We start from the raw sequence: 22,914 nt of genomic DNA, 5'->3' as shown, positions 1-22,914 counted from the left end.
TTAGAATCTCCGTCTCAAAAACAATATTCAGTTTAAATTCCATAGCGTTTAACCGATGCCTCAAAATTTTATCGAAAAAATTAAAAAAAAAAATCAAGTGTATCGCTTGAGAAAGCGTAAAAATCGACGTTTTTTACGTTTCGAAGTTCTGCAAAAACTTACTATCAACTTTCTCGATTTTTAAAATCATCAGATCGGATAGTCAAAAGGTCAAACTTAATCTCCTTGTACTTTTTTCTGGCCTCAATTTTTTTTGCCTGTGTGTAAAACCCCAGTATCCAAAAAAGTAAAAGTTTTTGGGATTTGCCCATATAGATAGATAGATATACCTGCTTTTATCGCTAAATAAATGGAAACAAGTAAAAACGGGACTGTCTTCGGCTGTGCCGAAGACTTCATACCTTTCATGAATGGGGCTGAACAATAATCGTATCCCGCTCGTAATCTCCGAATAATCGGATGTATAAGATAAGAAATATATAGTGAACAGATCTACATACCTTAACGATTTTTAAGATAAATATAAAATAAAAAACAGGTAGGTACTTTGTGTGAGGATGCAAAGTTTCAGGTTTTTTGTGGTCTGCGTGTAAAAACTATGACCACGAATCACGTATTTCAACAATATATGACGTAAACGTAACTATTTGATGAAATTTGATGAATTTTGAAGCTTCTGGCCGTAAAAAGGGGGCAAAAATTAGAGTTTATATGGGGTATATAATATATATACCAACGATCTCTATGATTTTTTCAGACAACAATATATGCTATATACGTAAGCATATGGTGAAATTTGAAGCGTCTAGCTGTTAAAAAGGGGCAGAAATTGTGCACAGTTTCTTATCTGAACAATCGGTTGTATGAGATATATATTATATATACCACCGATCTCAATGATTTTTTCAGACAACAATATATGCTATACACGTAAGCATTTGGTGAAATTTGAAGCTTCTAGCAGTTAAAATGGGGAAGATATTGCGCAAAGTTTCTTATCTGAACAATCGGTTGTAAGAGATATATACTATATATACCACCGGTATCTATGATTTTCTCAGACAACAATATATGCTATACACGTAAGCATTTGGTGAAATTTGAACATATCTAAACGATTTTTAAGATAAATATAAAATAAAAAATAGGTAGGTAATCTGTGTGAGGATACAAAGCTTCACGTTTTTTGTGGTCCGCATGTAAAAACTATGACTACGGATCACGTCTTTCAAAAATATATGACGTAAACGTAACTATTTGATGAAATTTGATGAATTTTGAAGCTTCTAGCCGTAAAAAAGGGGCAAAAATGACAGTTTATATCAAGTATATAATATATATACCACCGATCTCTATGATTTTTTCAGACAACAATACATATATGCTATATACGTAAGCATTTTGTGAAATTTGAAGCTTCTAGCTGTTAAAACGGGGCAGAAATTGCGCAAAGTTTCTTATCTGAGCAATCGGTTGTATGAGATATATACTATGTATACCACCGATCACAATGATTTTTTCAGACATCAATAAATGCTATACACGTAAGCATTTGGTGAAATTTGAAGCTTATAGCTGTTAAAATGAGGCCGAAATCTAAAAAAAAAATATATATATACTATATATATATACTATAGATACCATCATATATATATTATATATATCACCGATCTCTATGATTTTTTGACACAACAATACATACTATATACGTAAGCAATCGGTGAAATTTGAAGCTTATAGCTGTTAAAATGGGGTAGAAATTGCGAAAAGTTTCTTATCTGAACAATCGGTTGTATGAGATATATACTATATATACAACCGATCTCTATGATTTTTTCAGACAACAATATATGCTATATACGTAAGCAATCGGTGAAATTTGAAGCTTATAGCTGTTAAAATGGGGTAGAAATTGAGAAAAGTTTCTTATCTGAACAATCGGTTGTATGAGATATATACTATATATACCACCGATCTCTATGATTTTTTCAGACAACAATATATGCTATATACGTAAGCAATCAGTGAAATTTTAAGCTTATATCTGTTAAAATGGGGTAGAATTTGCGAAAAGTTTCTTATCTGAACAATCGGTTGTATGAGATATATACTATATATACAACCGATCTCTATGATTTTTTCAGACAACAATATATGCTATATACGTAAGCATTCGTTGAAATTTGAAGCCTCTAGCTCTCAAAATAGGGCAGTAATTACGAAAAGTTCCTTATCTGAACAATCGGTTGTGGGGGATATATACTATATATACGACCGATCTCATCAATTTTTTCAGGCAACAATACGTGCAATATACGAAAGTATATGGTGAAGTTTGAAGCTTCAATCTGTTAAATTGGGTAAGATATTACAAAAATCCTCTTTTTCTGAAAAATCGGTTGTATGGAGGATATATGCTATAGTGGTCCGATCCGGTCGGTTCCGACAAATGTCTAATCGGACACCCAAGTACACCCGCTCACCAAATTTTATCAAGATATCTCAAAAATTGAGGGACTAGTTTGCATACAAACAGACAGACGGACAGACGGACGGACGGACATGGCTAAATCAACTCAGCTCTTCAACCTGATTATTTCGGTATACGTAATGGTGGGTCTATCTATTTTCCTTTAAGGACTTACAATTTTCGGTTTCGTGACGAAATTAATATACCATTTCATTTTCATGAAAGGTATAAAAAGAGGTAGATGCTACAGAGCTCAAATTTGTATGTATGTGTGTTCTATAAGTGTATTTTTCATATTTTTATAGAAAATGGGCGTGGTAGATAATCAACCGCGTTTGTTATTCTTGTCTAGGCAAAATCTATGTTGAAAAGGAAAGATGGATAATAAATTTCATCCCAACATTTTGTTAAGAGCTGTATCGAAAGAAACGTTTCGTTCCCAGGAATCTTAATCCTTACAGCCCTTTAATTTAAAAATTTACAGTTTACATATATACGGCGTACGTAAGCTTGCGTGAGTTTAAATTTTTGACTGCATAACGTACGCCGGTTAGTTGAAAATATTGATTGAAAAAACTAAAATTTAGCAAAGGTTTGTGCTAATTACCTTTTGGTATTTAATAATTTATCAATAATGATACGTCTTTCGATGTCTCTCCCAATTTTTTTTAACGTGTTTTCCGACAGGGTGGATAAGCGATGTATATTGGAACGATTTTCCGTCATCGCTTGTCAAATTTGGTTTCGAGACAGACCAGTTTCGGCGTTGTGCCATCATCAGTGTCGATTTCGTTCTCTCGAGAATGTATGTAAAAGTACAAACAATTTGTTTTGGTTCTTATGTTTTCTTGTTTTAGACTTTAAAGAAAAAGGAACAAAAGCAGCCTTTGCCATGTTTTTGTCATCACCCAGCGGCGACGATAGAAACAAATATATCGTTGCGTAAATTTCGCTCTTCGCTTGCATTGTGTTCACCTCGATTTAATTAGGGGGGTTCTATTTTTGACAAGGCGCAGTTCGTCGCGTTTTTTTTTTCGCGGTGTCAGGGCATTGGGTTTACAGCTTAAGTATGGATTTATCACAGAATTATATTTTATTTTGAAATAATATTTGATCTGTAAAAAGTGAGCGTGATAACGTAACTATTACGCACATTTTTAACAGGAGTATTAGTCATGGTCAGAGTAGTATGTTGAATTTCATTTCAATACATTTCTTGAAATGAAAGTTATTGCAAAAAAACGTGTGATGATGACCCCTTGGACAAATGGACTGATGGATAGACCGATGAATGGATGAGCAATGCTGACATAAACTTTTTTAAGTTGAGGCTACCGATTTTTACTGTTGAGTTAAATAGGATATCAAAAAAAAAATCGATAGGCGCTACCACCGATAAATTCGATAGGGGCTACCGAAAAATTCGGATTTTTTTACAACCTATTGAGAATATTTCAGAAAGCTTCAAAATTAAAAATGCAACAATAAAAATGATGTCAATAACCTCACTTTTTCGGCAGATCTATATGCCAATATTTATTTGTAGATATTACAAAACTAATAAATTTAGATTGCTTCATTTTTCGTTAAAATTTCCTAAAAAGAAAGTGGTTTTCTGCAAAATTTTTTCAACATTCTTTTTGGGGAATACAAGTTTCGCTAATGTTTCCGAACAGTTGAAATTCCCTAGAAAACTTTTGCGGTTTTAAGAAAAGTCGAAGTCGTTTGTTAAACGGAGTTGAGCGAAACCAAAAGTGCTATAACTTTAAATAAAATAATAAAATTCGAATTTCGGAAAATTGTGAAATAACATATTTTTTTAATGATGCCAACCAAAAAATTTTAAAAAAGAAAAAGTCGACCAACGAAAAGTGTTGATACACTTTGGAAAATTTCACCCACTTAAAAAAAGTGTGCACGAAACAGGCAAAGTGGTTTTTGTTAAAAATGTGTGAAAGCGGACTGTATGAGGTTTTGAATGTGATTTGGGGGTGTGACCATGTGCTAATGAGATGATGTGATGATGTTGACAGTTGAATTGATGTGATGTGTAGTTTGTATGTGATGTGATTGTGTTGCTGATAACTCGCTATTATCGCTCTGTTGCAACAGTATTTTGGGTGTTGTATGTGGTTGACATTTTGTACGGTTCATTCAATGAAGCTCGGAAATTATATTAATTGATTAAGATGACCTTTTATGGATTTCCTAATTTGAAAACTATGTTTTGATCCAAACTGGCACCGTTTCCATTATTTTTTATGACCTAATTATTGCACTTATCAGGATACCCCAAGAGTTGACGAGTTCACACGTAATAAAAGAAAACATAGATTCCAACGAATTAAAAATAAATAATGACAATTTCTTTTATTGAAAGTTGACAAGTGTCCAAGGACCTCATAGAATGGTTGTATTTCACTAGCTATAATAGATTCAAATTAAAATGGAAAGATACGTGATATTAAGAGATACCTGCTATTGAAAACTAAAGTGACTGAGAGAAAAAATAAAGTTGGTTTAAGATCGCTGTCGAATGATAACATTCATCATTATTCGAAGGGGTAAAAACTATTACCGGTACAACATAAAATCAAAACCACTCACACCTCTGGTAAGTGATTATTTAGATATGAAGCTCGGCATAACACTTTTCAGAGTTATGTACATATATAGCCATAAATTATTGTTGGGCATTTTTTTAAAGCTTCAAAATTGTTTCTGCTCGGTTATTATGCTTTATTAATTTTTCCCGTCAATATATGAATCTTGCATAATGTAAACGCTCGTGCGATAATTGCATGCAACAGAGTTGGTAGGCAGCCAACCATTGTGGGATAAGACAAGTGTGATAACTTCTGCATAGACGTCAAAATTACAAATAGAATGGATCACCTGATTTTAAATTCACTGTCGCTGTCTCATTCTGTATCTCTTTCTATCACACGCTGAAGATATCCGACCCTATGCGCCGCCATATTGAACACCCTGTCAAAACGATTTGTAAAAAAAGCTAATTTGTCTATTTGTTTCTAATTTGCTCGATATAGGGTTATTCAGCAAAATTTTAGCAGATTTGGCAATTTCGCGCGTTCGTTTGATGAAATGTTGACAATCGATTGATCATCTCTAGGAAAGTAGCTACATTCCATCAACTACACAGCACTTTAAAAGTTCTGCTGTTATTATTTGTCTGCTCGAACACACCAATATTAATTCTACATTAAATAAAAAATAGAAAACTCAGAATGACTCCAGTTGTTAAATCCACAGCATTTATTTGGTTCAAAACTTCACTTACCAGCGTTACGTCATCAGGGACATCTTCTCACAAGATAGAGAAGTGCTGTATAATAGTTAAAGTCACAACCAATAATAGCCAAACCCATAATATTTTACATGGCCCATCATTGCTTTCTCCGATTCAAAAGCTGAACCACCTGCGTCACCATTATCAGCTTAGTGTCATCATTGCCAGTAGCGCCAATAACACCAAACTGGTGCCTGACACACAAAAATCGTTTCACTCAAGTAAAATGTACCACGCACTCACTACTGGGCAGCGTCATTGCGTCAATGAGCTATCATTGAGCTGGCACCGTCATTGGCGCTGGCGCTATGCAATTTACACCACTAAAAATGTGCGAATGGCTGGGATTATGACTTTTTTAATCCAGATGGCAGATGGTGAAAACGAAGCAGAGCAAAACGTATGGTGAATTCCTCTCGCAACCGTTATACACCTACAGATACACACCACTCTACAATGCGTCCTCTTATTTTTTCAATATCTTTGATGAAAACACATGAAAGTGGTGAATAGCGCTGCCAGCTTCGCAACGACTTTTGAAGTTGCATTATAAGGTGGTGGTTGCGAAATATTTAATAAAAAATTGCGCGCCTTTTTATAAATTTTTTGTTTATTTTTTATGATAGGAAACTTAAAGAAATAAAATTTGTTGTATTTATTAAACAACAGCGCTGTACGCGAAAATGTTTAATAAAATATCGCGCGTTTTTTTATTCTAAAGATGTATTCATGGTATTACTTCAAGTTTTCCTTCGCGCTCACAACTGAAGAGAACAGAACGATCAGTGAATACCTAAATTTGAGTAAGTGAAAAGAGATATATTTTTCAGGAGAGATGTTAAACGACGCGTCTTGACATCAGTATTAATATTCCAAAGACGGAAAATAAAAATTTTGACTCGTTCAAACGATATTGACCACGGGCCCTTCCGAAACCGGAGGCAGGATAAATAGTATTTTTACGCAGAACACCTTTCTGCGTTGGCGCCCTTCGGCAGAATTATGTAAAATTACCCTGACCGGTCCACCAATATGGTGGGATCAAAATTTATCCGTGCAAAGTCCCTTTGTACATAAAAAGTTTTCCTGTGTAGAAAACTACGGAAACCATAAAAAATTGACAACTTTAATTGCAAATATCTCCGGCCAAAGATACATATTTCCTTTTATGCCTTAAGATTATTTTTGTCGAAGTCAATACGCGTCGTTTGACATGTTTCCCGATATTTTTTAATGCGTATTAGCAGTCGACCCCTGTTCTAGACGTTAATTATGTTGTGTTTAATTTCACTGGATCACAAATTCCAACTTTTTTTCTGCACCAGAGATGCCATTATGAAATTCCTATGTAAAATCACCTCCTTATTCCGAAAATCAAGGTTATTTTTCTACTCAGTTGAGCAGAGCTCACAGAGTATATTAACTTTGATTGGATAACGGTTGGTTGTACAGGTATAAAGGAATCGAGATAGATATAGACTTCCTTATATCAAAATCATCAGGATCGAAAAAAAAATTTGATTGAGCCATGTCCGTCCGACCGCTAACACGATAACTTGAGTAAATTTTGAGGTATCTTGATGAAATTAGGTATGTAGGTTCCTGAGCACTCATCTCAGATCGCTATTTAAACGAACAATATCGGACTATAACCACGCCCACTTTTTCGATATCGAAAATTTCGAAAAACCGAAAAAGTGCGACAATTCATTACCAAAGACGAATAAAGCGATGAAACTTGGTAGGTGAGTTGAACTTATGACGCAGAATAGAAAATTAGTAAAATTTTGGACAATGGGAGTGGCACCGCCCACTTTTAAAAGAAGGTATTTTAAAAGTTATGCAAGCTGTAATTTGGCAGTCGTTGAAGATATCATGATGAAATTTGGCAGGAACGTTACTACTATTACTATATGTATGCTTAATAGAAATTAGCAAATTCGGAGAACGACCACGTCCACCTTAAAAAAACATTTTTTTTAAGTCAAATTTTTACAAAAAATTTAATATCTTTACAATATATAAGTAAATTATGTCAACATTCAACTCCAGTAATGATATGGTGCAACAAAATGCAAAAATAAAAGAAAATTTCAAAATGGGCGTGGCTCCGCCCTTTTTCATTCAATTTGTCTAGGATACTTTTAATGCCATAAGTCGAACAAAAATTTACCAATCCTTGTGAAATTTGGTAGGGGCTTAGATTCTAGGACGATAACTTATTTCTGTGAAAAATTTCGAAATCGGTTGAAGCCACGCCCAGTTTTTATACACAGTCGATCGTCTGTCCTTCCGCTCGGCCGTTAACACGATAACTTGAGCAAAAATCGATATATCTTTACTATACTCAGTTCACGTACTTATCTGAACTCACTTTGTATTGGTATAAAAAATGACCGAAATCGAACTATGACCACGCCCACGTTTTCGATATCGAAAATTACGAAAAACGAAAAAAATGCCATAATTCTATACCAAATACAAAAAAAGGGATGAAACATGGTATTTGGATTAGTTTATTGACGCAAAACATAACTTTAGAAAAAAACTTTGTAAAATGGGTGTGACACCTACCATATTAAGTAGAATGAAACGAAAAAGTTCTGCAGGGCGAAATAAAAACCACTTGAAATCTTGGCAGGAATACTTTTCGTGGTATTATATATATAAACAAATTAGCGGTATCCAACAGATGATGTTCCGGGTCACCATGGTCTACATTTTGGTCGATATCTGGAAAACGCCTTCACATATTCAACTACCACCACGTCTCATTAATACCTTTAATTTGATACCCATATCGTACAAACACATTCTAGAGTCTCCCCTGGTCCACCTATATGGCGATATCTCGAAAAGGCGTCCACCTATAGAACTAAGCCCCACGCCCTTTTAAAATTCTTATTAACACCTTTCGTGTGATAGCCATATTGTACAAACACATTCTAGAGCCACCCCTGGTCCACCTTTATGGCGATATCTCGAAAAGGCGTCCACCTATATAACTAAGCCCACGACCTTTTAAAATACTCATTAACACTTTCGTTTGATACCCATAAAGTACAAACGCATTCTAGAGTCACCCCTGTCCACCTTTATGCCGATATCTCGAAAAGGCGACCACCTATACAACTAACACCACTCCCTTTTAAAACCCTCATTAATACCTTTATTTTGATACCCATATCGTACAAGCACATTCTAGAGTCACCCCTGGTCCACCTTTATGGCGATATCTCGAAAATCGTCCACCTATAGAACTAAGCCCCACGCCCTTTTAAAATACTCATAAACACCTTTCGTTTGATACCCATATTGTGCAAACGCATTCTAGAGTCACCCCTGGTCCACCTTTATGGCGATATCTCGAAAAGGCGTCCACCTATAGAACTAAGACCCACTCCCTTTTAAAATGTTCATTAACCCCTTTCATTTGATACCCATATCGTACAAACAAATCTAGGGTCACCCCTGGTCCACCTTTATGGCGATATCTCGAAACGGCGTCCACCTATGGAAATAAGGACCACTCCCTTTTAAAATACTCATTAACACCTTTCATTTGATACCCATATCGTACAAACAAATTCTAGAGTCAACCCTGATCCACTTTTATGGCGATATCCTTAAATGGCGTCCACCTATAGAACTATGGCCCACTCCCTCTTAAAATACTCTTTAATACCTTTCATTTGATACACATGTCATACAAGCACATTCCAGGGTTACCCTCGGTTCATTTTCCTACATGGTGATTTTCCCTTACTTTGTCTCCATAGCTCTCAACTGAGTATGTAATGTTCGGTTACACCCGAACTTAACCTTCCTTACTTGTTAATTCTATGGTAACGTTTTTGAGATATTTACGAATTAGCGTTTTTCAAAAAACAAAAAACAAAAAATTGGGTCCAGTTAATCATATACATATATCTCAAGAACGAATTGAACAATTCAAAAACGGTTTAAAGCTTTTAAAAGGTAATAAAAAGAACTAACTAACTGATATACGAATACTAACCCATATATACCAATAGGGTACTTAAGTATTAAATGGATATATTTATGTTAATGCTTATAACTTTTGTATTATTCCATCGATTTTGTTGAATGAAAGCTTATTTTTTTTTTTGTAATAAAACAGAGCTTAGAGAGAAAAAAAATCTGCAAAAACTAACTAACTGATATATGAATACTAACACATATGTACCAGTAGGGTACTTAAGTATTAAATGGATATATTTACTTGAATGCTTATGACTTTTGTATTAGTCCATCGATTTTGTTGAATGAAAGCTTATTTTTTTTTGCAATAAATCAGAGCTTAGAGAGAAAAAAAAGCTGCAAAAAAATAAAAAGTTTTCGAGATTCTTCCTCGCAAAATACAAATTTTTTTTATATTTTTACAAAAAAAAATTGAAAAAATCCGTAATAATTGTTCGTTATCTTTGAATCTGAAGAGCCTAGCGTAGTGTAGTGCGCAGTTTATAGCAAATTTTATTACCTATTAAGGACTTCAAACCGTTTTGGAATTGCTCAATTCGTTCGTGAGATATATATGATTAAGTGGACCCAATTTTTTTGTTTATTGAAAAAACGGTTAATCGTAAATAATAATAATTAAAATAACCTTGAGTTTCGGAATCAGGGGGTGATTTTACACAGGAATTTCATAATGGCGTCTCTGGTGCATTTCGGCTGTAAACCAGTGTTTTTAGTGACATATAATTGTACAAAACAGTGTGTGAATCAGTTATTTGCAAATAAATTTTCGCATGCAACTGATTGTAAGCCGAGCAATATCAACACCTCAATATTAAACTACAAATGTCTCGCTGTCCGCTACCCACATCGTATAAAATCGATGGTCTTCGATTATCCACTTTAAGTGAAAATACTGATCTTGGTGTTGTATTCGATTGTAAATTTTTGTTTCAAACCCATTTGAATTACATAATTGCGAAGGCATATTCAACACTTGCCTTCACTAAACGTTTTATCTCTGATTTTACTGATCCCTACACTTTAAAACTGCTATACTCCTCTCTTGTGCGGTCTAAATTAGAATACGCTATTTTTATCTGGAGACCATACTATAATTGTCACATTACCAGGCTTGAACGTGTGCAAAAAGTTTTGTACGCTTTGCCCTACGGTCGTTGCACTTCAATGACCCGATTCCTTTTTACAGTAGTCGCTGTTTGCTTATTAGCCTAAAATCGTTAGACACAGACGTTTTATTCTGTCTCTCACCTTTGTTTTCGACTTAATAAGTGGAGCGATTGACTGCCCATTTCTGCTAGCCAGAATTTGTTTCAACATCCCACAGAGGAGTCAACGCAATACACGATACTTTCTGGCTGGACGCGGTTAGAACAAATTACGCGTCTAATGCTCCTATTTTTAGAGCTTAAAAAGAGTTTAATACGCTTTCAAATCCTGTGGGTGTTCGGCCTGAGTGCGTCGTAAACCGGCAGTGGGTAGACGCACAAGGGTCGATCTTGGAGTGGATGGTTCGCTCAAAAGAAATAAAGGAAACAAACGCACAGAGGATTTCCTCGTTATAATAATGTTTTATTAAGAGTGTTAGGAAATATAGAGTGGATACAATATTACCTTGGTGTTGAACGTGACGGTGGCGATCTTGGGCGATGTGTGCTGGTTGGCGGTCAATCGAAAAAGAGACCGGTTATCCCGTTGAGGACAACCGCTAAGCCGCGAAAAAGTCCTCTGGTATTAAGGAGGGGAAAAAAAGCCACACACACAACAACCCCCACATATACGTGCATGGGTGCTGACAACCCACACACACACGTGCATGCGTATGAAACGCATGCATGTGCATGCATGCACACAAATGCGGCGTGAGTGTGGGTGGCTGGAAATATTATTAAAACGTTAGGGAGGGGCGCCGTCAATCAGATAAAAGTTAGGCATTGGGCCTAAACATGCCGCCCCCCTTGCGGTACGCAACATCACAGTCCGCCAAGGATCACCGACCGTGAAGAAGAGAAAAAAAATAAAAAACTTATAATTAATTATATCTAACTTAACTTAATGCCGGACAGTCCGCCGGCTTGGCGGCACGCAAAATGGTTTGCGCAGTGTGGGAGCTTGGTTGCTGCTGCCTCGGTCATTCACCAATTTTCCCGTTATGGTGTAAGGCGTGAGCCAGGTTTGCCTAGAGCTAGGGATTGCGAAAAGAAGTAAGAAGATATACGTGTTCATATTTCTTGCCGTTTATTACAAATTCATTGGAAATTCTATGCTTGTGAATTTTGCATGAAGAAAATTCAATAAAAAATAACTTATCGTAATGATACAAGCTTTTAAAACGCACACCTCCATTGTGAATTCATACAAGTGGCGAATTTTCGATAAAACGTTCACAATAGTGAACAGCGAGTGAGTATTAATATGTTTTCTGTATACAAATTTTAAGCTGATTTGAAACAAATGTGCAATTCATGGCACTTCAATTTAATAACGGCGAACACAAGAAAAAGAAACCTTTCTTCCATTCTCTGGCCCTTCGCGACAGCCGTTCTCCCTGTCAGCTATGATTTGACACGTAGGCATGGCAATGGAGGGATAGAAAGATTTTTCACTTGTACGCACTCACAATGCACACCTCTTGCGACTGTGTACAACAGAAATTCAATAAAATAAAAAAGGATAAAAAGTGTAAAAATTCATGTATTTCGGTCGTTACCGAACATTTTGCTGTTAGGCCTTCGCTGTGCCCGAGAGTACCCAACCGAAGATGGTACTGTGAGCTAACAAAGGGCCAAACGTGGTGGGCAGAATCCCTGGGAGTATTATCTCGGCATATACATCTGTGCCTAGGACGAGGCGGATCGGGGCGGATGAGTAGAACTGCGGATCCGCCAGACGAAGATGTGCGTACGGGGCTGCGATGGCACTGTCGATGCTGGTTGTGGGTGTCGTGCGCCGAAAATTGGCTACGACCGCAGCATGGGTCGCAATCCTTCTGTTCTGTCCGTGTCTTCCTCGGATACGCAGCAGACATCCTGCTTGCCCGCCAATGTTGCTGGTAGGAAGTTGGAGCTCCTGGGCGAGCTCATCCGCAATCACTGTGGTGGGGAGCATCCGTCGATTAAGGCGCGAACGAGGTGTATCCGCCCCCCTGCTTCTATTTTCACGACCGCGGTGGGGGTGATCGCTACCGTCGGTATCATGGTGGCGGTGGCAGCTGAATGCGGGGCTAGGAGCCCTGCCCGGAAGGCGGACACGGTGGTGAGCTGCAGCGAGTTGGATCCGTGACTGCGATCTCGTGGTTGATGATGGGTGTGATGTCGTTGTTGCAGGCGAAGAGGCCTTGTCTCCGCTCTGCGCTCGCGCGGTGGTTGTCTTCGTTGAGGGGCCTTAGTTTGCCGGCGAAGAGACCGAGTCTCCGCTCGGCCGTCACGAACATGGCGCTGGACGGTAGATGTGTTGTGCTGGAGCCGCTTCCTTTCGTGCTGCAAAAGCGGTCGATACGATTTGGCTGCTGGTGTTGTGTTTGGGCGAAGAGACCGAGTCTCCGCTCCGGTTCGGTGGATTCGAGCTGGACGAAGAGGCCCAGTCTCCGTTCCAGCATCTGACGCATATAACGATATGGAGTCGTCAATCCGCTCACGGGGTGATTCCAGCTCCTCCTCAACTTGTACACTCCATGGCTTGGAGCGGGCTTCGTGGAGTAGCTGTTCCTCTTCATCAATCGAGGAGATGTGAAGCATCGTGTGATGTTTTTCGCCGCATTTTTTACATCGGCCTTGGCTTGGGCATGCGTTAGAGCGGTGGTCTAGAGCCAAGCAATTTCCACAGCAGCTCCCGCGGATCGCTAAGTAAAGACGCTCCTCGGGTTTTTTGGCCCGAAAGATGGGGCACAGGCGTATGGGATGTTGCTTAAAACAAGCGCGGCATTCCGACGTATAACGCATGACGTTCTTGGCAGCGTTTCGTTTTAAAGCGGCAAAACGACCCATTTTCCTGAAAGGAGTGAAATAGGTTTCAATGGGTCGGGTCATTGTCAAAGTGCAGGGGCGAGTGGTCCCTAGTTGTATTATTGGGGATTTGGGAAATTTTATTAACGCGCGCATAAGGGGAAACATCTGTCGCTGCATAAAAAAAATATTCATATGTGGCGTGCATTATGTGCAAGGCCTCTTTCCCCGCACGTTATGTGCCTGGGTCTTTAGTGCCTTATTTTGTTTATTTTGTGTCACCCGGCAGCGTTTTAGTTGGCCACGGGCACACTAATGCTGCAGAAAATGAGCATTTACGATTTTCGGTTCACACATTCTGGTGCCGAACCGGGTAGAAAGTGTATAGCGTGGGTTCTTTTGAGTCGTTGTTATTTGTGTTGTTGGTGCTAAAACCCAACAACTTCCCTGCCCGCCACAAAAAAAAGTTTGGACAGCAAAATTGTATGCGATGTAAAGAAAAAATAAAGCTGGAGACATTGGTGCTTTATCGGTAACCGTATCGGTAACCCTATAACAGCTGATTCGACCAACCCTATGAGAATCAATGCAATCGATTATTGGTGCCGCTAAGGTTGTAACCGTCTCGTAGCCAACCAATTGGGGTTTGGTTTACCGTCGTAACGATAAACAGCTGATTACGTTAGGGATACGGATACAGCGATACGACATACGGCACCAACGACTCCGGCTTAAAAAATGTTCGTTTGGGATGAGGAGAATCATTTGTAGAATGTATCATTTTTCTCTTTTTGTATTAACTTTCGGTTATTTATTCAACCTTTCCCCAAGTACGCTTGTAGTACTGTTTAATTGATGGCCTTTAGCAAATGGCACGGTTCCCGAAGGGTATTTGGCTCCGGTACCGATTTTTCGGAAACGGGTTCTTCGGTACCCGTTTGCATCATTTTATGCATCCTTAATATAATGTACATTTAAAACTCGGCATATATATGTACATACGTTGGTATAAGTATATGGGCAGTCAGTGCACGGACTTTACCGCATTGGTAGTTTGACCAACCTTGTTGACCCATTTTTCATTTTCTACTACTACTGCTACCAAAACTTAGATTCTACCAATATTTCAGTATTTTCGCACTGAAAACGTATACTGCGATAATTTTAAAGTATTGAATTGCAGAGCCCACCCAACTACCATTAGGAGGCGATACTGACCAAATCAGTAAATTTTGAAAAAATTTGTGAAGAACTTAAACAGGAAATAAATTTTTGAGTAGAGAAATATAATGACTGAGTACGCGAATATTTTCTGCGCTATTTTTCTCAGTTTTTTTTTTTTTTTGCATAATTTGAACGACAATAAGAAGTTTTACGTAAACGATAACATGCTGAACTTGGTTATTTGGCGGCACACCCGTGTATAGAATGTAAATTTCTCAGAATTGAAACAAACGGGACTAATCGAAAGATTTTTTTCCGTTGCTTCATTCCTTTTACTACGGCGCGTGGCCGTAGTACTATCATTTGTTAATTTTTCATTTAAGTAGACGGGTAAATCCTTTTGACTCGAGATTTCTTCGTTTATTTAATTACAGATCACAAATTTGAAGATGCCTAATTAGTTACGGCAAATATATATGTTTAATCCTCCATTTGTTTGTCGAGCCGCGAATTTGCTACAAAACGGCGCTGTTGTGAATAAAAATTTTCATCCATACGAATCACATGTGCCGTACATTCTACAGTTTATGGTATTACAATTTGTATGGTATGAGTTTTATACACGTACCATTGGAAATTTCGTCAAGTCGCCGACAACATTCTAACTAAAGGTGGGTGCGTAGATGCGCACACTACATATATGCACATTAATTGCTCATTTCTGCGATATATACTTGTAGGCGATCCCCTTCTCGAGCTGAAGGAGCAGCAAGTACTTCACCAAATTGTTCCGAAAAAGCAGTCAATTTGTGCACTTGAAGTTGATATTGGCTCCAATTTCATTCTTAACCGTTTCCAGCTTGCAAATTATGATCAAAACAATGAGCATTCAAAACCTGGTATCGAAGCTATTTGGAATGATGAACGTTTGCGCAGACAGAAAATGAAGTACAGCTCGAATGAAAAAAGGTAGGTACCCACGCCAGAGATACCAGTATCTCAAGAACGTCCCGATTTATTACCAACAGAAAGCGAAATTTTTCACCGTACAGCAGTGCTAAGCAAATTAATGGATTTGGATTTATCGGCTAAAATTAGTGATACTACACTTGACCAATCTTTAAATTCCAATCTTGCAAGCTTCGCACTGGATGAATGTACTGGCAAAGATCGGAGACGTACATTCAATCTTTCTAAAATAATTGGTAATGCCATATACCCAGAGGAGTGCACAACGAATGAAAATTTGAAGATGCCTAAGCGACCAAAAAAAACCCGCACCGCACTTCAAAGGAACTGCTGTTGTTGGAGGCACATTCAAAGATATCGATTTAAATGATTACAAAGGAAAATACCTGGTACTCTTCTTCTACCCTTTGGACTTCACATTTGTTTGCCCAACTAAAATTATTGCTTTCTCTGATCGCGTCTCTGAGTTCCGTAATATTGGCTGTGAGGTGATCGGTTGTCTACGGACAGTCATTTCACACATCTGGCATGGATAAATACTCCACGTAAGCAAGGTGGTCTTTTCCTATTCAAATGTAAGTGTAGTCACCGAGTGGGAGGATAATGTTCTTTTCGATGTTGATGATCCCGATGTTTGTGCTATTTCTCCAAATGTTGGAAATGTTCTTAATACCAATGGAATGACGGTGTCTTCAGCTAACATTGTTGCTCCACCATCGGGCTTAGTAAATGGTTCAGCTCCAAATGTGCAATATCTTTAGCCAGCGTACCTGGTCCACAATTCTCTGATATCTGCAGTCCTTTGGGATTTAATGGGTAGTCCTTTGGAAATTTTCGTGGACAATGTACTCACAATTGAGGAGTTGCGTTAGCATATGGGCTCCTGCGTCATCTGCGGCGTTTCATGGACTGATGATCATGTTTCCCTCGATTGCAGTGAATGTGGTGACTGTAATTTAGAGCGCCCATGTCCGCTTTGTGATGGTCAGTGTGGCGTACCGTTGAAGCGTGATTTCGCATGCCTGTGGCGAAGCTCGTTGGCATGGTGTGTGTCCTAGTTATCAAGAGGCAATGACACATTTGACTCCCCCGGAATCTGCTGTTAATGCCGCTTGCCCTGTTGCTCCATCAACGTGTGCTAATGCTGCTACGCATTTACGTTTAGCTCAAGAATTATGTCTGCGTTTGGAACAACTTTCGACTAGTGCTCATACATACGTGATTAATTTGTTATTCAACATAAGAATGTGTGATTAAAGGGAGTGCAGCAACGTCTCAAAAAGTCCCTCAAGCTCAACACTTAAGTAAATAAATTGGAATTTCTAAACAGCATACAACGCCTTTGTAGTTTTTACTTTTTTTTGTTGGCACTGCCTAATGGAGTGATAAGACTTTGTGAAGTACGACACTCTTCCTTAGCGATAATGGAATCAACACCTTTAGACCCTTTTTTACGACCGCGTCTCTTCGGTAGTTCTTGCGTGGCTATATTAGGGGAATTTGAAGTAGCAACTGATTCTAAAACCAATTCCGAATAAATTTCTGTGTATGTTGACTGAGATTGTTCTCTGTAGACAAATGCTTCGAATTTGTCAGTACTCTCACTAGATTGAGGAGGGCATACACGATTGGACAAAGTATCATTTAACAAAATTGAAGCAACTTTCATGCCCCCGACTATATTGTGATTACTGTAATCTTTTTTTTCTCTACGTTTCCTCTCTTTTTTAACTTTTTTTGATTTATAACACGATGTGGAAATATTTTTATCAACGCCACTAACTAAGCAAGTGGTATTTAAAGTTTTTGTTTCAGTCGAAGGAACTTTATTCGACGTAGTCATTTCAATAGGTACGTTAGTGTCTAAATTTGAGCAAGAGTTTGAGTCTTGGATATCAATAACCACGGGGGCAATATAGGAAGATTGGCTCTTTTCTGAATTTGAATGTGAAGAGTGATCAATTATAAAAGTGTCTGAGTTAAAGGGCAAGACATGTTGCTGCATAGGCTTATTTTGCTTATTTGTTGAGCCATCAGCTATCATACCCACATTTATGTTATCCGCAACACCAACACAACTAAAAACATTCTTAAAGCTTGTTGGCTGTATTCCGTTTGAACTAGATACTATTTCAGCCGCCGACGATCCAAAACTTGCATCTCCGCTGGGATGCACCTTTGCATTTTCTGTAAATATTATTTGGTCCGATGTAATATTGGTTAAAGCTGATATGCCGCTGTTAATTGCGGATGTTTTTGCAGTTACATTACTTTTTCGATGGCAATATAAATTTCGTGTTTGATGTATTGCATCAAAATTTGTTAATGGTTCCACTGGTAATGAGGATCGAGGTCGTAAAGTATGATACTGCCCATAAATTTTGGTATTATAACCTGCTACTGATGTCAAGCCTGTGGATGATTTAATATGCGATGTGTCCAATACTTGTTGCTGTTGAATACCAACCATTTCCCGCTATTTTTTTTAATAATGACTTAGCCCGACGTGCTAAGTTCTCGTCCTTAGTACGTCTTCTTAAATGATTTATAAACTTTGCCAATCTGGTGGCTTCCAATTGCTCTCTGGTAACCGGTGAGCATTCCAATGAAGAAATAACAGACACGACTGAATCCATATTGACCACATCATAGTTTTGGTCCAGCGATTTACATAAACGTAGTGTTAAATCATATATATGTTGGGTGTTCATTTATACAAGCCTACACGAACCCCAAAAATTGTGAAAGGTTGTAATGAAAGATAATAAATTTCTCCTTCCTTATCGATTATTTTTATAGCATTGATTTTCAGGATGTTTCAAAATGTAACATTCTTATTATTAAAAGGAAAACACGCTTTTATAAAACATACAGGCGCAAGTTTAAGAAACTATTGCTGACTAACCAACGGAGTTGAGGAGTTATATTCTTATCCAGAAGTCTTCGAGTGCTGTCATAGTGTCATTAAATTAAATGTATATGCATCCTTTTAAAGAATGAATACTTTATCGGTACGGGTAAAAAAAAAAAAAAAAAAATCCGTTAACCCGTTGGTGCCAGTGTATCATTTTGAACACGTTCTCAACATCTTGCATGTGTTTTCGAAAAGAGGCACGTATCTGGTTAGGTGCAACCTCTATGGGTAGTTGAGCATGGATTTTGATTTGATTGTATTTATAGTTAAGAAGGAAACGGTTGGTTTCCACTTTAACTATTTTTTAATAGCTATTTCAATACATACATTTTGTTGGTCTCGCGCCTTTGGCCGAGTGTGTAGGTGTTCTGTCATCCTCGCTCGGGGTGAGCGGGTGAAGTTGGGTTGATTTGCTGTCCTCGCTCTGGGAGAGCGGGTGAATTGTGGGTTTGATTTTGAAAATGAAAAATAATTGTTTTGTGGCAGACGGGGATCTGCATTAGGGTGGTTGATTGGCCTCGGTGGGCGAGCGCTGGGTTTTGAAATTTTGAAAATTTAAAAAAAGATTATGGGCCGAGTGCCTTTGTTTTCTGTGGCAGACCGAGGGTCTGCGTAAAGGCTTTTCTGGTATACTCGTTATGGAACAACGAGTGAGTGGGATGGTTTTTTTTGAAAATGAAAAAATAGAATTTTGTGGCAGATGGGGGATCTGCGTGAGGGCTTTCCGGGTATCTTCGTTATGGGAGAACGAGTGAGTGGGATATTTTTTTTTTGAACGGAGGGATGTGGAGGAACGGGGGGGATTGTTAAGCGAAGCTTTTGGTCCTCGCACAATCTATCTCCGTGGGAAGAAGGATCAGTTTGACCAAAGGTCGTCTGACTTGACCCTTCTCGGTTATGAGGTCGACTACACGTACTCGGTTATCTTCTCCGGGGTGTACGTCGACGACTCTACCTAGCCTCCACTCGTTGGGAGATAAGTTGTCCTCTTTGAGGACAGCGAGATCTCCCACTTTTAGATTTTCTTTGGGATGCTTCCACTTCACTCGTTTTTGAAGTTCGGATAGATATTCCACCTTCCATCGTTTGCAGAAAGTGTGATGGAGGGCTTTGAGCTTCTGCCATCTGTTTATTATGGAGGCCGTGCTTTCGTTCACATCCGGTTCTGGCGGCGCCAGAAGATGGCTGCCTGTTAGGAAATGTCCTGGAATTAGGGGTTCCAGGTCCGTTGGGTCATTCGACCCCGGACTGAGAGGGCGCGAGTTGAGGCACGCCTCAATCCGGCACAAAAGTGTTTGGAACTCCTCCATAGTATATTTGTGGGGAGAAGCGATCTTTTTGAAGTGGCTTTTGAAGCTCTTCACTCCCGCTTCCCACAAGCCGCCCATATGTGGAGCGCCAGCGGGAATAAAATGCCAAGTTAATGCTTGATGGCTATACTTGGAGACTGTTTTGTCTCGGCTTTCTGCCAGGAAGGCTTTGAATTCCGATCGTAGAGATCTGGAAGCTCCGACAAAGTTCGCACCATTGTCGGAGTAGATGTTCTTCGGACATCCTCTTCTCGCGATAAAACGTGAAAAGGCCGCGAGGAAGCCTGGGGTACTAAGGTCACTAGTGGCTTCTAAATGGATGGCCTTAGTGGAAAAACAGACGAAAAGGCATACGTAGCCTTTTGACAGTCGACATCCCCTACCGCGGTAGCTTTTGATGTCGAAAGGCCCTGCAAAGTCTACCCCGGTATTGGTGAACGCGCGGGTAAAAGTAGTCCGCTCGCAGGGAAGGGTCCCCATAAGTTGGGACTGTGCCTGCTTTCGGTGAATAATGCAGGTTTTGCAATTGTGGATGATGGCTCTGATCATGGTCTTGACATTCGGTATCCAGTATTGGGTTCGGATGAGACGGAGCATGAGCTGGTTCTCGCCATGAAGGGAGTCATGATGAGCCATCATAACTGTCAGGCGAGGCAATTGTAAGGCAAGATGATCGGATGACGCTCGTTGTATGACATGTCTTTTGACGCCCCTAGACGCCCCCCCCCCCCCCCCGTTCTAATAATATCATCTTTGTCGATATATGGATTTAGGGACAGTATTTCACTCTTGCGATCGATAGGTTCCCTATTTTTTAATTTTAAATATTCTGTCCCGTAAAATTGTTTCTGGCAGACTCGTATTAATGCTTGAGTCGTTGCCTTAATCTCATCGGCTGAGATTATGCACGACCTTTCGTGGAACATCGCTTTAGTTTTTGGGTGAGTTCGTTTATAAAATCTCCTAACATAGGATAGAACCTTCAAAGCCCTGGGTAAATTTGAAAAACGATCGAGAATATCTACATGATCTACCCTTGTCGTGGCATATGTTTGTGCCCTCTTTTCCTCAACGGACATTTTGTATTCGGTCTCTTGTGCTGGCCAGTGGGAATTGTCTTCTTGCAGCAAAGAAGGTCCCTGCCACCACAACGAATTGTTGGTCAACTCTGATGCAAGTAGTCCTCTGCTTCCTAGATCCGCTGGATTAGATTCCGAGTCCACGTGAAGCCAGTCCTTGCTACCGACCATATCGATGATCTTAGTGATTCGGTGTGCGACGAAGGTTGACCAGGAACAGGGCGGCTTTCTTATCCATGCGAGTACGATGGTTGAATCCGTCCAGAGGTGAAATTTTACGGGTCCCAAATGAATATTTCGGAATATTGATTCCATCATTTCTGCGAGAAGCACGGCGCCGCAGAGTTCTAAACGTGGTAGCGAGATGGTTTTCACTGGAGCTACTCTGGTTTTTGCTAAGAGTAAGTGAATGAAAAACTGATCGTCTCTTTTTACGCGCATATATATCGCTGCAGCATATGCTTTCTCGGAAGCGTCACAGAAGCCGTGGATTTCTATTTCGCCTTCCGGGGAAAAATTTACCCACCGCGGTATCCGTATGTTATCTATTTCGCCATAGTGTTGGGTGAAGGTTTTCCACCGTTCTAATGTATTTGGTGAGACAGGCTCATCCCATCCGGTGCCTTCTAACCAAATATTCTGCATTAATATTTTTGCTACTATGACCATTGGTGCAAGCCAGCCTAAAGGGTCGAAAAGTTTGGCTATAGCGGATAGGATTGCGCGTTTGGTGATGTTCTCGCCCTTCTCTAAAACTCCTGCGGTGAAGTAAAACATGTCTGAATGCGCGTTCCATCGTATTCCGAGTGCCTTCACCGAGCTAGCCTCTTCAAACGCTAGGAAGTCCTCGCTGAGCAAATCCGTTTTGGGGATGTCCTGAAGGACTTCCTCACAATTGGATGTCCACTTGCGCAATGGAAAGCCAGCTGAGTGTAATGCTTCGCGAATCTCGTTCCTTGCTTTGATAGTTCACGCTATTGTATGCCCTCCAGATAAAACGTCGTCGACATACATACTTTCGCGTAATATACCCGATGCTATTGGGTGGGTATTTTCTACATCATTAGCCAGTTGTAGAAGTGACCGTATCGCGAGGTAGGGGGCGCAGTTTACACCAAATGTGACAGTCTTTAGTTCGTAAAGACTGATGGGTTCGTTGGGGGATGTTCGATGGACAATTCTTTGAAATTTGGCGTGATTATCGGTCACCCAAATTTACCTATACATCTTTTCTATGTCACTATTAAAGACAAAGCGATACAGTCGCCAACGTAAAATTAAAATAGGCAAGTCTGCTTGGAGTACTGGACCTGGGTGGAGTATGTCGTTTAGACTAATGCCATTTGCTGTCGGACTTGACGCGTTGAAGACGACGCGCACCTTGGTGGTGGTACCTTCCGCCTTTACAACGGCGTGGTGGGGCAGGAAATAATTATCCGAATCGTCGGATGGTACATTATTTTTAATTTTTCTCATATGTCCAAGCGTTTCGTATTCGGATAACACCCGAACATACTATTTCCCTAACTCTTGGTTTTTCAGTAATCGCCCCTCATTTCTGAAGAATTGTGAACATGCGCGCTTTAGAGACGGTCCTAATGCAATCTTCTCAGGGTAATCCTGCCTGAATGGTAGCGAGACTGTATATCTTCCACTTTCATCACGTTTTGTTGTGTCCTTAAATAATTGTTCACAGTACCTTTCTTCTTCATTAACCATTTTGTTTTTGGGAACATTTTCTACCTCCCAGAAAGC

At 39.3% G+C, this 22,914-nt stretch overlaps 1 protein-coding gene and 1 pseudogene across 1 annotated transcript in view; one reads left to right on the top strand and one right to left on the bottom strand.

The window, feature by feature from the left end:
- The window catches only part of Cubn2 (Cubilin 2), an 864,444-nt gene that overhangs the window by 828,016 nt on the left and 13,514 nt on the right, over positions 1–22,914 (bottom strand). The gene's annotated exons all lie outside the window — the stretch shown is intronic.
- On the top strand, positions 10,605–17,113 carry LOC137252764 (protein pinocchio-like; annotated as a pseudogene).

This window comes from Eurosta solidaginis, chromosome 5 (genome assembly GCF_040869045.1).
Source record: "Eurosta solidaginis isolate ZX-2024a chromosome 5, ASM4086904v1, whole genome shotgun sequence".
Lineage (NCBI taxonomy): Eukaryota > Metazoa > Arthropoda > Insecta > Diptera > Tephritidae > Eurosta > Eurosta solidaginis.
The sequence above is the reverse complement of the archived record's forward strand: the minus strand, read 5'-3'. Positions and strand labels throughout refer to the sequence as shown.